The sequence below is a fragment of the Netta rufina genome, assembly GCF_964035555.1.
Source record: "Netta rufina genome assembly, chromosome: Z".
NCBI classification, from domain to species: Eukaryota; Metazoa; Chordata; class Aves; order Anseriformes; family Anatidae; genus Netta; species Netta rufina.
Window position 1 is genome coordinate 20,566,057 of NC_140126.1, and position 13,062 is coordinate 20,579,118.

Genomic DNA, 13,062 nt, shown 5'->3' on the forward strand with positions numbered 1-13,062 from the left:
AACATTTTTTCCTCTTGAATCACTAACTCTATAAATAACCAGTATACCGTCCATAGGACATATTATAGGCACTAACACACATAGCTTAGTTTAAAAAATGCAATGCAAAGGTTGTGTGACAAAGCCTGTTTGCAACCTAGAGCCCGTTATACCAATTTATAACTCCATTTGTATCATGGGTGCTCTTAGTTACTGGCATTTATTTAATATGAAAGCTTTTCCTGCAGGTCAATTTTCCTACACACTAATGAAATAGAGCATATACCTTAAATATTCAAGAGTAGTAATGATTTCTGAGCAGATCTGTTTGGGCTATTAAATGAGTCATTATACTGGTTTTAACAGATTGAGAATGAAGCTCTTTCACATTTTCAGATATTGAGAGAAAGTGATGGAAATATTTCCTCTGCACGGGAGAGCATGCTACTCATTAGATCTTTCATTTAGACAAACAAGGAAGAAAACTAACAGGCTGCACGTTCTACTGACTGATGGTTTCTACTGATGTACAGCTCTTGCTGAACCAGGAAGTCAAATACATCTAGTAATCAACTAACAAAGAAAGACCTGCTTGTTGCCTTTCACCCCCTGTACAATTAAAGCTGTGGTCCCCCTGTATAATTAAAGATGTGGTCCTAAGTTTCCTTATCAGCATAAAGCTTTGTGCTTTATAAGTCTCGAACAGTACCTCTCTCAGTCTTGCTCAAGGAAAGTTTAAATACGTAAAGGTTAACTGATGCAAGAACACTAAAGATACTTTTTCAGTTGCCCCAAAGAACTACTATGCAAATAAAATCTTCCCATTGTTTCTCCCTGCAGTAATAGATCAGAATTAACAGACAGTACTCCAAACTAGAGTACCTCTCACCAGCAACTGTTGTGAGAGCCTTTCCCTTCTGCAGAGTGAATGAAACTAAAGACTTATTTCGATGGTCAGAAGTAACAGAAAATAACCTAACTTGAAAATTAAAGTCTCTATTCTAGACATGGGACTTTTTCATCTAAGTCAGCTCTTTTAGCTTTAATCTTAAATACTGCATAGAATAAAGTAATATGTTCATAAAGCTATATTTCCTTAGGCTCTTTCCCCATATTCACCACTAACTTAATGCAGCTGGCAGGGACTTGCAGGGGCTAATTACACTTAACCTCTATAAACATTTGCAGCATGCAGGGTGCCTGCTCCTGTTTGAACTGCTTGTAAAACTTGGATAGTAAACCATCTGTTCCTAGTGTTTTCACAGGGTGAAAATGGAATCCAGAAAAAAAAAAAAAATATTTTGCTAACTCTAAACCAGAAACCACAATGGTAATCAGACTTCTGCTTATTTTAATGGCTTTGAAGTCTTTACATTTGAATCAGTTAAACACATGATGCCAGTAAAATTCATGCAAAAAGCATTAGGGCTGAGAAGTTAAGCAGGTTCATTAAAGCTGATCCTTCTGTTCATGAGCAACAATCTGAGCTTGCTGCTCAACTTGCCATCATTATTGTGTTCCTTCAAGAAAAGACGTTATGGAAGTTTCTTTGAGAATGGGATGTTCTAAAGAGATCATTGATTAAAGCTGGAGCAGGAGCACCCTGCATGCCCTGGCCACTCTCTTTCCTTCTCTCCTCCCTGACTTGAGGCCATGGGCTGAAGCCTTGTAGGCCAGGGGATCAGACTCCTCGAGCATGTAGCATCATCATAGTTTTGGTTAGAAGTGGGTACTGAAAGTCTCACGTCTGTCTCTTCACTCAAAGCAGGCCTTTTGCTGACAGCAGATGAGGTCAGACAGGGTTGTGTCCAGCTGAATCTCAAAAAATCTCAAAGGAAGTGGCTCCACATCTTTTCTGGTGATGTGACCTGATTCTGCACTGTAATCTGAAAGAGGAGGTTTTCCTAGAGTGCCTTTTGAAACCCTACAGGAAGACCATTTGGGGTTTTAATCTCTCCGTGATGAGTTTCCTGTGGAAGGATGAAATTCACTGCTCTACTGTCTTTCCACTCCACTTCCCAACCTGTCCTACACCCCCATGGACCACACGTAAACAAAAACCCCAGCCAAAGAAGCACCTCAAGCATTACAGGACAAGTGTGCATGTGCAAGCAAGTGCAATTTATTTCTTCAACAGATCATCACAGTAGGCTTTTCCCAGTACCTATTTTCAGGGCTTGATAGGCAGAGCAGTATGCTGCATAGAAGAGAGTTCACCCTCAAACTGAGGATTATATTTCAGTTGGTAGCACCAGATTTGGAAGCTCTACACAAGAAGGACAAAAATCCTGGTCCAAGCAGCACACCATCAGAGCACTGATATGGCTTTACAATTCTGGGAGGACCTTAGAAATATACATATGGTACATTATTCAGCACAACAGCTTATTTGAGGGTGTAACATATGCCAAGCAAGATGACATCAGATCTCAAGAATCTGTATTACACATTGCTGAGCTGATAACCATGACAGTTCTGAAAAGTGGGAGGAAAAGGATAAATAGTTTCGAGCAGAGGGTGGTGAATGAATTTCAACAACTGGAGTGTAAGAGAAGGAAAAAGTTTACTCGGTGAAATGAGGGAACTTGAGTAGCTGAGGAGTCTCTCCACTTGGGGTATCACAAAAAAAAGGGGACATCTAGAATGGGTTCTGGCCACTGTTATAGAGACCAAGTGGTGTGTTTCATTGGCTTATTTTCAGCAAAGAGATACCTAATTTCTTACAGTTAGCATAAGCACAAGTAACTTTTTCAAGAACTAAATCTTTACTATTAATAAAGTGTTGTTACAGATTTCTGTCATGGTTTGGTGGTATATTGAGTAGTACACAGTAAGCTCTACACTGCATTTTATAAATGAAGCATTTTCTATTTTTTTCTGTCTTGCCCCCCTCAGCATGGATTTGTTCAGTGTTGCAACCCCAGTTGTGATGGTAATAGTTTCCACTGAAGTTGATCCAAGTATATGCTACATAACTTCCTTTCACTCACCACTGGGTTTTAAATAAAGGAATTGTTCAAGTGTATGAAGTAACTATTTTAATCAGTTCTGAACATGAAATGAAAAATCATTCTGTAGCCAACTGAAGCAGCATGGAAAATCTGCAGAGGTAGATGGTAACCGCCTGAGCTGAAATCTACCCAGTAAATCCAAGCTAACATCCTAATGCAAAACCCTTACTACATTTTCACTCCCATAGAGAGAAAGGCACTGCTGAAAGAGGAAAAACTATAAGCAGTGAGGGCTTCTCTTTCACATTTTGTGTCAAAGACATCATCACTTGCAGCATACTCTCATTGTGCTCCTTCAAAGCTGCCTTTGCTTTGTCAGGTAGCGCCACCACAACCTGCAGCATGCAAGTCACCCTCGGAGGCCTCATCCAAATACTATCCTGCTTCTTATGCAGGAGAAGACAAGCACTGGGGTGTGGATGTTGTTGGTATAAGTAAATATTACTATCTTGCATAGATGCAAAGCAGCTGAAATTGTTTGAAACTCTCACAGATCCCTGTCTGGATGGAGGCTAGGAGGAGGTGCTACCCCTGCAACAGTACTGCCTGAGGAAATGTGTGTGTGGCAGGCAACCTGGGCAATGTGCTGTAGGTGTTCTTGCTTGAACAGTGCACATGAACCAGATGACCTCCAGCAGTTTCTTCCAGCCTCAACCATTCTATGATTCAGATGTGGTTGTGCTGGCATGCAACACACTGGCCAACAGCCAACACAAAGCTCCTCAGGCAGCCATACTTGGCTGTTTACTAACACTGAGCCTCTCCTTTTGCTCTGTGGCATCGGCGTGAACCTGTCACAGAACCATTTCAAATTGGGAAGCCTCCTGAAGGTTCAGCAGGCCGCCTTGGGCATCCTTTTACATAATGGTGAATCATAAAATCACAGAATATACTGCATTGGAAGGGACCCACAATGATCATTGAGTCCAATTCCTAGCTCTACACAGTACTACCTAAAAATTAAAGAATACGTCTGAGGATGTTGTTCAAACATTTCCTGAATTCCAGCAGTCTCAGTGCCATGATCACTGCCCTGGGGAGCCTGTCCCAGTGCCCGACCACCCTCTGGGTGCAGAGCCTTTCCCTAATCCCCAGCCCGACCCTCCCCTGTCCCAGCTCCATGCCGTTCCCTCGGGTCCTGTCGCTGTCCCCAGAGAGCAGAGCTCAGCGCCTGCCCCTCCGCTCCCCTCGTGAGGGAGCTGCAGGCCACCATGAGGCCTCCCCTCAGCCTGCTCTGCTCGGGGCTGAGCACACCAAGGGGCCTCAGCTGCTCCTCAGACATCTTTCCCTCTAGACCCTTCAACACCTTTGTAGCCCTCCTTTGGACACCCTCTAATAGTTTTATGTCCTTCTTATATTGTGGTGCCCACGACTGCATACAGTGCTCAAGGTGAAGCTGCACTAGTGCAGCAATCACTTCCCTTGATGGGCTAGCAATGCCATGCTAGATGTACCATGGGATATGGTTGGCCCTTTTGGCTGCCAGGGCACACTGTGGACTCCTGTTCAACTTGCCGTTGGCCAGAACCCCCAGATCTCTTTCCATGGGGCTACTTACATTACACCCCAGTGATCATATTACCCTCTGGAAACCACAAGGACTGGGACAAACCTGGGCTTTCCTCACACTGAAGCACTGACAGCAGTGGGACTCCCACACCATGAAACTTCTGGGCCAGCATGTCCACATCCAGCCTGTCAACTACGTTGGGTGGTACTGAGCGCACAGCTAAAATCTTCGGCAGTATGGGGTTTTAGAAGCTTTTGCTTTGCCTCTCAGACATTGTCTCAGCTGCATCTAATCTCTATTCTAATTTTATTCCCCAACTAGCAGTGGATAAACCTCAGTGATACTCATGACAGCAATCACAACCAGTATGCACAGCCTTGGGAACCCCATACTCTCTGTGTGGTTGAAAGCCACAAGACACACATCACCAGCATGGGGGAGCTGAGGTATGGGTGAGCTCCGCAGCTGGCTTGCAGGGAGAGCAAGGCCAAAGCTCACTGCTGCTTAATTATAGACTGGTGCTGTGCACATGGCTGCATCCCAGGCCGTGAGACATTGGAGTCCTCCTGCTGGAGTTCAGGCCACCCAGCCACTGCATGCCAGTGTATGTCTGTAAGACCAAGCCTCCTGTTTGCACAGTTGATCCCCAGAGATGTGGCCAGCCTGCCTTGCCTCACAGCATTTCAAAACAGCATGAATGACAAGCTCTCACAAGGAGGTGGCTAAAATTCGCTGCCTTCACTCACTTTTACACAGCTCTGTAGAATTCCTTCTAGGGAATAAAAGTAGCAGCTCTGAGCCTTGTCCCTGCTCCAATCCACCAGTTTACCAGTTTGCCTCCCAGCCTCTGAAAATGTTCACTCCAGGCAAATGGAAAAGAGAGATGACCTCTTAGATCCTTCTCCTTTGCACAGGGGCAAAAAAGAGCAAGGTTCATGCTCCGCTCTGTAGTGCGGCCTTCTGTGCAGCTGTGAGGAGGTACCCTGGTGAGGGCCTCTGAGAGCCCATGAAGTGCTGCAACATGTTCTCCTTGGGGACAGTGTGTCACCCCAGTTGGAAATTAGATGAAGGGATGGATCTTTTTCTGAGCCATTTCTAGAAAAGCCCCAATTCACCCATGGACTGACCTAGCTGCCTAATGAGCTTGGCTGATTTGTGTCCAGAGCATGCACTGCTCACTACAGGGCTCTGCTCCATCATTTGGATGTCCCTGTGGTGTCAGAGTGTTTTGAATAACACAGTGAATTATAGGAGGATGCATTTCATGGGTTGCTAGATTGCGAGTTCAGGAGTTTTGCTTCCCTTGACTCTCTTCAGCAGTTGCTGTTCTGACTGATTGAGCAGGATCTGCATCCTCCCCAGATCAGACCTCTGAAAGGATACAAAATGGGATCCCTAGCCACCTTTTCTGAAATGAACTAAGAAACACCTGAGTGGAAAATAAGCATTTAACACAAATTTGTAGACCTTGTGATGCTGTTTTTGAAGGCAATTCTGGTCCACAACACCAGCAAAAAAATCACATTCTTGGCACATGCTTGCAGGATCAGATCCCAGGCTCAAACTCCCTTGAGGGCAGCTGTGCCTTGATGGGAAATGACAAATGCTACTGATGTGCCAGCATGTAGATTTAAAAAGAGAGAAAAAAAAAATCAAAGAATGGTTAAGGAAAGAAATAAATAAATAGTTAATTTATCATCAAGTAGAAAGACATCTGATTGGGGAACGTGTAAGATTTATTCCTGCCAAAATCCTTTGGAATCCAGAGATCTTTCAGAGCAATTAGAACTTACGTTTGCCTTGCTGACACTCATGTTATCTGGTTAAGAAAAAGGCACAACTGACATCACATCTGAATCTGACAGTCTCTGGCTCTCCAGGTGCTCCTGGCCAACATTTTCAATGTTGTGTTATCTGCCTATTCACTTCTTCATGCTCCAGGGTCTCTTGTGTTTGCAGTGTGCAGTCCTGGACCAGAGTGGATATGATAGGCAGCCATTTCCCTCCAGATGGGGACAGTGACCAGTTTTGGAGCTGGTCTTTTTTTTTTTTTTTTTTTTTTTTTTTTTAAGAGGTTCTGGGGACAAAATTTTGCTGTTATGACAGCATTTCTGCCAGTTTCTGAAAAAGCAGATGTGCCATCTGAGCAGGGCTGATTGTTGTATAAACACTCAGCATTTTCTGACAAAAACACCCTTTGCTTCTGCCTAAATAAAACTATTCAGCTGTGTCCCTGCTGCGGGCAAGAACATTATGCTTCTCAAACATAAGCAATTTTCAAAATTTTGGAAAGTTAACAGTAACTGGAAAGGCAACCAAAGTGTTTTCATGAGGTTAACATAACTATATGTCTTCACATTATAATCTCTTATCATTTCTCTGACAGAAATGCATGTCATTATTCATTAGGACAAGCCTGTCTTTTCAGTCTAGTTAATATAATGGAGTACTGAACTCAGGAAAGGGAAATACTCTTCTTCAGGTATGGATTGCTTTGGACTCCATTGCAGAGAGTTTATAAAGTGTGGAGGCAGCCAAGTCCTCCAGCACTAGAGGAAGGTGGGGTGGCAGATCTCCTGACAATGTCCTGCCGGGACTGCAGCTGCAGAGATCCACAGTAATCCTCTTGCTGCACCCCATGCATGTACTCATCCCCAGCTCCCCATCCCCTCCTACAGCAGAGATGCAATTTCCATTGCCAGAAAACACACTGAAAATGGCAGCATTTGCCCTGGCATTCATAACTCTGCAGGGAGTGCTGGGGTTTGGGGAACAGTGCTATTCCAATCTCACTGCCTCCTCCTGCAAACCTTTTTCCAAGGGCTCTAGCTGAATTGTACTGTGCCTAGCAGAGAGTAAAACCTATTGCAAATTCAGCATGCTTGGTTTGACCGAGTGTGGATTTAAAATATGAGCAGATGGAGAAAACCTCCATATTTACTTCTAATTACTTCTCACATTGTTAAAACCCTGCATAGAAAACTAAATTAGAAGAGATGGTGAGAAACAAGAGATTTTAGATCTTACAAGGCACAAAGAGCCTCCTTAATCAACATGGCTATATGACAATCATTTCCATCTACCTCAGCATTTAATGATTATCACCTCTTGAGTTAAACAGCTGCTCCATGACCCCACAGTTTGGCAATCGCTATAATAAGAAGACAAACATATACCTGTGTACAATAAGTCGCCTACACTGGGCCATGTGCTACTCTCACTTATAGTTTGATTTCTCACTGACTCTGTGTGCTGTACTTTATTTGTCTGCACTGCATTTAAAGAGTTTTCCAAGTATGAAATAGGCCAAAAAATAATAGCCTGAGAGTGTTGTCACATATTCGAGATGCCTCAAAAAAAGGGAATTCATGTCTTTTCTGCTGGAATTTCCTCTTGGCATTGCTTATTGACTAGATGAAGACCCAAATAAGCCACCTGGGCAAAGTCAACAGCAGTTCCCCATTTTCTCCCACCTCACCAAAATACTCGGCTGCCTTTTTACTTCATCTGCTATCAGGTGCACATTTTACATCATCTGCAGCAACTTGGAACTTCTTCCTAGAAGGAAGACCCTATCGTAAACTCAGAAGGCCTTTCTAGACCATCCCTATATCAGTTCTACCTTGACAGAATAAAAACAGATCTGAGAAATTCTCATCATTTCACAGTTTATCATAAACTCCTGTTGTAGCAGTAATAACGTACCTTAAAGTAACTGCTGAAAGCAGAGATCCTACCCTCTGCTGCCCAGCAAGAGCTTTTGCTCCAAGATGTGCAATCCAGGGAAGAGACCCAAGCCTGGCAGCTGTAGGGAGGTAGGCTCCTAGCTTAGCATTCAAGCTCATCCACCCCAGGCTTGGCTCTTTCAAACGGAATATCCTTCTCTCTGTCTGGCCTCAGGGGATAATTTTCCTACACACAGTGATCTCCCTTTTGCTTTTCTTATATCCAGACCTACCTGAAGGCTCTGCACGAGAATGGTGCAGCAGGGCTACCTTAGCACTGCAGTGTGCAGCAGGAGTAATTTCCATACCACCAAGTACCCCGTGATGTGGCAACTGCTGAAAGCTTAAGACTGGACAAAAGCACTTGAAGACACCTCACTCATCCAGGTCTGGGGACTTAGGGTGCCCGTCCCTTTTGTGTGGCACAGCCAGCTGATGACAATTCAATAAGAATCTTCCTTACTCCTACCCACGTCCTCCACAGTCCTCAACAGTCCAGTAGTCATGGAAGATATTTATTTTTCTTAGAATTAATCCAGCTGTGAGCTGGATTAACTGACATAGAGGTCTCTGATCACTACCAGATGTCTGTAAGATACCCAAATGGCAGTGTGTTTCTGTTTTTAAATCTGGTTTGCATTCCTGAGGCAAGAGAAAGGGGGGAATAACTCACCCTGTGTTGGATTTGTGTGGTTAAGATGATGAATAATGAATTCTGCTTGTGCACCATGAACCCAGAAAATTGCTTGTTATGATCCATGAATTACTTTTTTTGTTGTTTTTGTTTTGTTTTGTTTTTTACCCTAGAAAAAGTGTGATACTCAAGGCCCAACTCTTTGCTAATGGAAACCCTGTACAGTCTTATTAAATGAATGCAGAAGCACTCACATGGGTTTAAGCTTATCTTCAGATAACAACTGCTTCTTGCTTTGCCCCTTAGCTGTTATTTTACCTTGGCACAGCCACCAATTACATTATTTCTCATCACAGGTCTTTCCTTATCTTACTGAGATCAAGTCCCAGGCAATGCATTACTACCCGAGAGCAAAGCACTACAAAGGACATGCATGGGTTGATATGGGAAGATATGCTACTGTTCCTGCTGACAACAGAGAGAAAGTTCCCCTTGAGTGCAATAGGAGAGAAACATAATTCCCAGGGACTATAATTTGCTACAGCCTAGTGCAAAAGGACCCCAGCTGATCAGATGCTCGAGGCACAATGCCCATGAATAAAATAGTACCAGCAAGTGTTTCTCATTAAATGAGACAAATCCCCATATAGATAAGAGCTTGTAGGGGTGTCAGAATCCTTATGTGGCAATGTGTCTCCCTCCCATAGCCAGTACCACAAAGCCCTACCTGTCTTGGGGCTCCTCTTTCAGACCTTGCTCCAAACACTCATCATCCAGCTAGGGCACAAGCAAGACCTGCTCCAACCGCAGCAGTTAACTCTTAGCGTTAGAAGCAATGGGATTTTCTATGGGTTAGTCTCCCTTCGTCCAGTGCTTCTGACCTTTCACTCTGCGTCTACAGGATAACTGGAAAAATCTGTATCAGTACTGTTATGTTCTTAAATAGCAAATGTTGCCTGTTTCGGGATACCAATGTCCTTGGCTTACTGAGCTCATCATTGAATAAAATTGTCCCACTAGTTTGCTTTGGAAAAAGCTTACCTTCACTCTCCACCCATTAACTCCTGTCAACACACACAGTGTAAAAGCCTTGTGGTTTAACAGAGCTATTTTAATATTGATTCAACATATGTCAGCTGGGATTGGATCACTATTCAATTCATCTATTTGTCTAACTTACCCATCTGTCTATAAATCTAATTTGTTACACAGACATTTCATTCCAATTCGGTCTAATATAAACTATGAGAATAGCCTTTGCTGATCCATGCTCCAAATAGAGAACAGCACTTGTTTTTCCAAAGGGGCTGCAGCCCACAGTGCAAATTGTAGATAACCATAGTTAGAGGATCTTTTTTTTTATTTATATATATATTTTTTTTTTTTCACAAGAAAAAATCAGAGCAGTTTTCTTAAATCTTAATAGAAATGTGGCTCTGCTGCACTCTGGGTTTGGGTGTTAAAACAGCCTCACATGTACTTCCATTCAAACTCTTGCAATCTTATTGTAGTATGTTGTGTAGGTAGTGAAAACAACAAAAAATCAGACTAGTGCATAAAGGGACACTTTCTAGACTAGATTTATCAGTTATTTACTTTCTTATTCAACAAGTCATTGTACACAATATGAAGAGTTTTCAAAGACTTTCTAGTTAGCCAGTCAGTGGGGATTTTGAAGACAAAGATACAATAAATGTCTGGCCAGCATTCTTCAAATATAACTCCAATTGATTGTAATTATAAACAAAACAAAATAAAACAACAAATCTACATCAAGAGCTGTCCAAAAACTATCTGAAAGAGATAACAAAACAAATTATAACATTGACCTGTTCAATATTAACATTTTTTTTTAAGACTAGAACTATTTTAAAAGGTGTTCCTCCTTCCCACTTCCTGGAATTAAAATTGTTATGTTATTACTGAAAAATCAAAATAAAAAACAACCCTTAAAATCAGTTTTGCAATATGTTCCAGCTCAGATCTATCCCTTCTATTGCAGATGAAGTTATCATAATATAACCCCAAGATCTATCATACATCTTCTCACATAAAGCCTCTCTGGCATTTGTTGATAGAAAAGGAAGCAAAATGTGCCTGTTAGTCTACAGGCTTTAATTAGCTCAGATGAACAACACATCCACAGGATCATTTTAAACACACAGGGTAGTAGCTTTCTGAAAAGAAGCAAACCAAGGATGACATTTGGATGAATTCTGATGAGAACATAACAATCCCCAACTGTCTGAAAGCTGAGGAGACTCGAGCAAGTTCATGTAACCGGTTCTGCTTTCTATAATTCTTACACTCATACTGACACTAATTCCTTTGTTAGTCAAAAGGCAAATGAGAAAAGACATAGATGTGTATCATACAGGCTCTAATTCTGCAAGGTGTTTAGTACCTTTCAAAATAAAACATTATTCAGTCTGGAATATCCTCTAAACATTTATCATGTGGCTGAGGCTTTGTCAGCTGCAGGAATGGGCTTGGATAGCGGTAGTACAGGAGTCGTGGCAATGTAGAGCTCACTAGTGAGGCTGGATCAGCACGGCAGTGCTTAGCCCACACGGGTAGCTGCTGGGGATAATCTATTAGAGAGCTTAAAACAAGCTCAGGTGTTCCTGTGCGGCCACAGAGGAAGCAAACTCAAGTGTTGCAGCTGGCTAATGCCACCATCCTCGTGGCCATGCACAGCCTCCCTCATGGTTTCCACGGAGGCAAGCGCAGGGGAGAGACTCTGGAGCAGATCCCACATGCTTGTGTCCACGTTCGATGCAAACCAGAGTACTCTTTTCTCAGTTTGCGTTGCTATGCTCTGTCCTCTTTTGTAACAGTCCTTATGTTCAGCCAAAATGGCAGCAGCTGAGAGAGAGAGAAAGAAAGGATAGGAGGGAGCTGAGGAGTAGTCACCTTCCCTGCTGTTCCTGGGCTGAATAACTGATACTCTTTTTATTTTTGATCACACTGCCTGTTAGCAGCACAGATGGTAAAAAATACCCCCAAATGGAAAGGAGTGCAAGATAAAGATATAACCATGTGGAACCTAGACAGGCTGACTGTGTGGGGTAAGCAGAGTATATTTGAATGCAGCTAAATGGCAAATCATCCATTGAAGAATGCAGCATAGAGTGTAGGCTTGCAGGATAAGGAAATTTATCCCAGCACTTTCAGGAAGGACGTGTGGTCCAACAGATAGTTGGGTGACTGTGAGCTCCCCGTGGGACATGAGGCCCACAAAGGCTAAAGTAGGATGTGAAAATATGTCTGCATCCATTTGCAAGGAATTCACTGCATGCCTGTCTTTGACATCGGTGCAAATTCTGGAGTGACAGCTGGTTCCTGATGCCCGCAGCTCAGATAGGATGCTGATGAACTCAAGGCTGTCACAGAAAAGTCAGGGAATGATCAACAGATGAGGAAATGCCTTCTAGTAAAGGACTGTGGCAGCTCAATTTGTGTAGTTTAGCAAAAACAAGTGGCTTGGAGGTACTTCGATTATAGTCTAGGAGTACTTTCAGGGGCACATAAATAGGATGTTAAGTTTCATCATGCTGGCAGAGAATGGCATAATCAGACTCAACAGCCAGACACTGAAGCATGATAAACTCAACCAGACGTATGGCATTGTATTCTTAATGGGGATAATATTTAATTCCTGGGACCTCTTTGTAATGCTGCGGTTGTTTCCACCACCATGGAAACTGTAAGATTGAGAGGGGTAGTTTTGCCACTGATATGCTCTAACACAGGCAGAAACAAACTCAGGACCTATCTTTGTCCCGAGTTTTAGAAAAGCTCTGACTGGGCTGTCACAGCATCTCTTTGGGGTTTTCAGTACCAAGACACTTGTATCTTAGCTGGCCCAGCCCAGTGTCTTTCTTGAAATTACGGTTTCTCTGCATGTATGAGACCTATATTTCAGCCATACAATTACAGCTTGGCCCCAGAATGCCCTGGAGGCCTTGTATAATGGTAGAGAGCTTGAGGGATCTGGCCTACAAATAAGAGAAGAATCAAAAGCTTTCAGTGCCTGAAATCAGATATTGCTATTGTCTGTAGCAGCATGCAACTTGTTTGCTAATGAGCTCATTAATCCTTTGCTCTCTGAAGCTTTTGCCTTTGAGGTTAGATAAAAGCAGTTCTCCGAGGAGACTTCCTCGTCGTTGGCTGCTTTTCTTCTCCAGGAGCAAAGATGAAGCC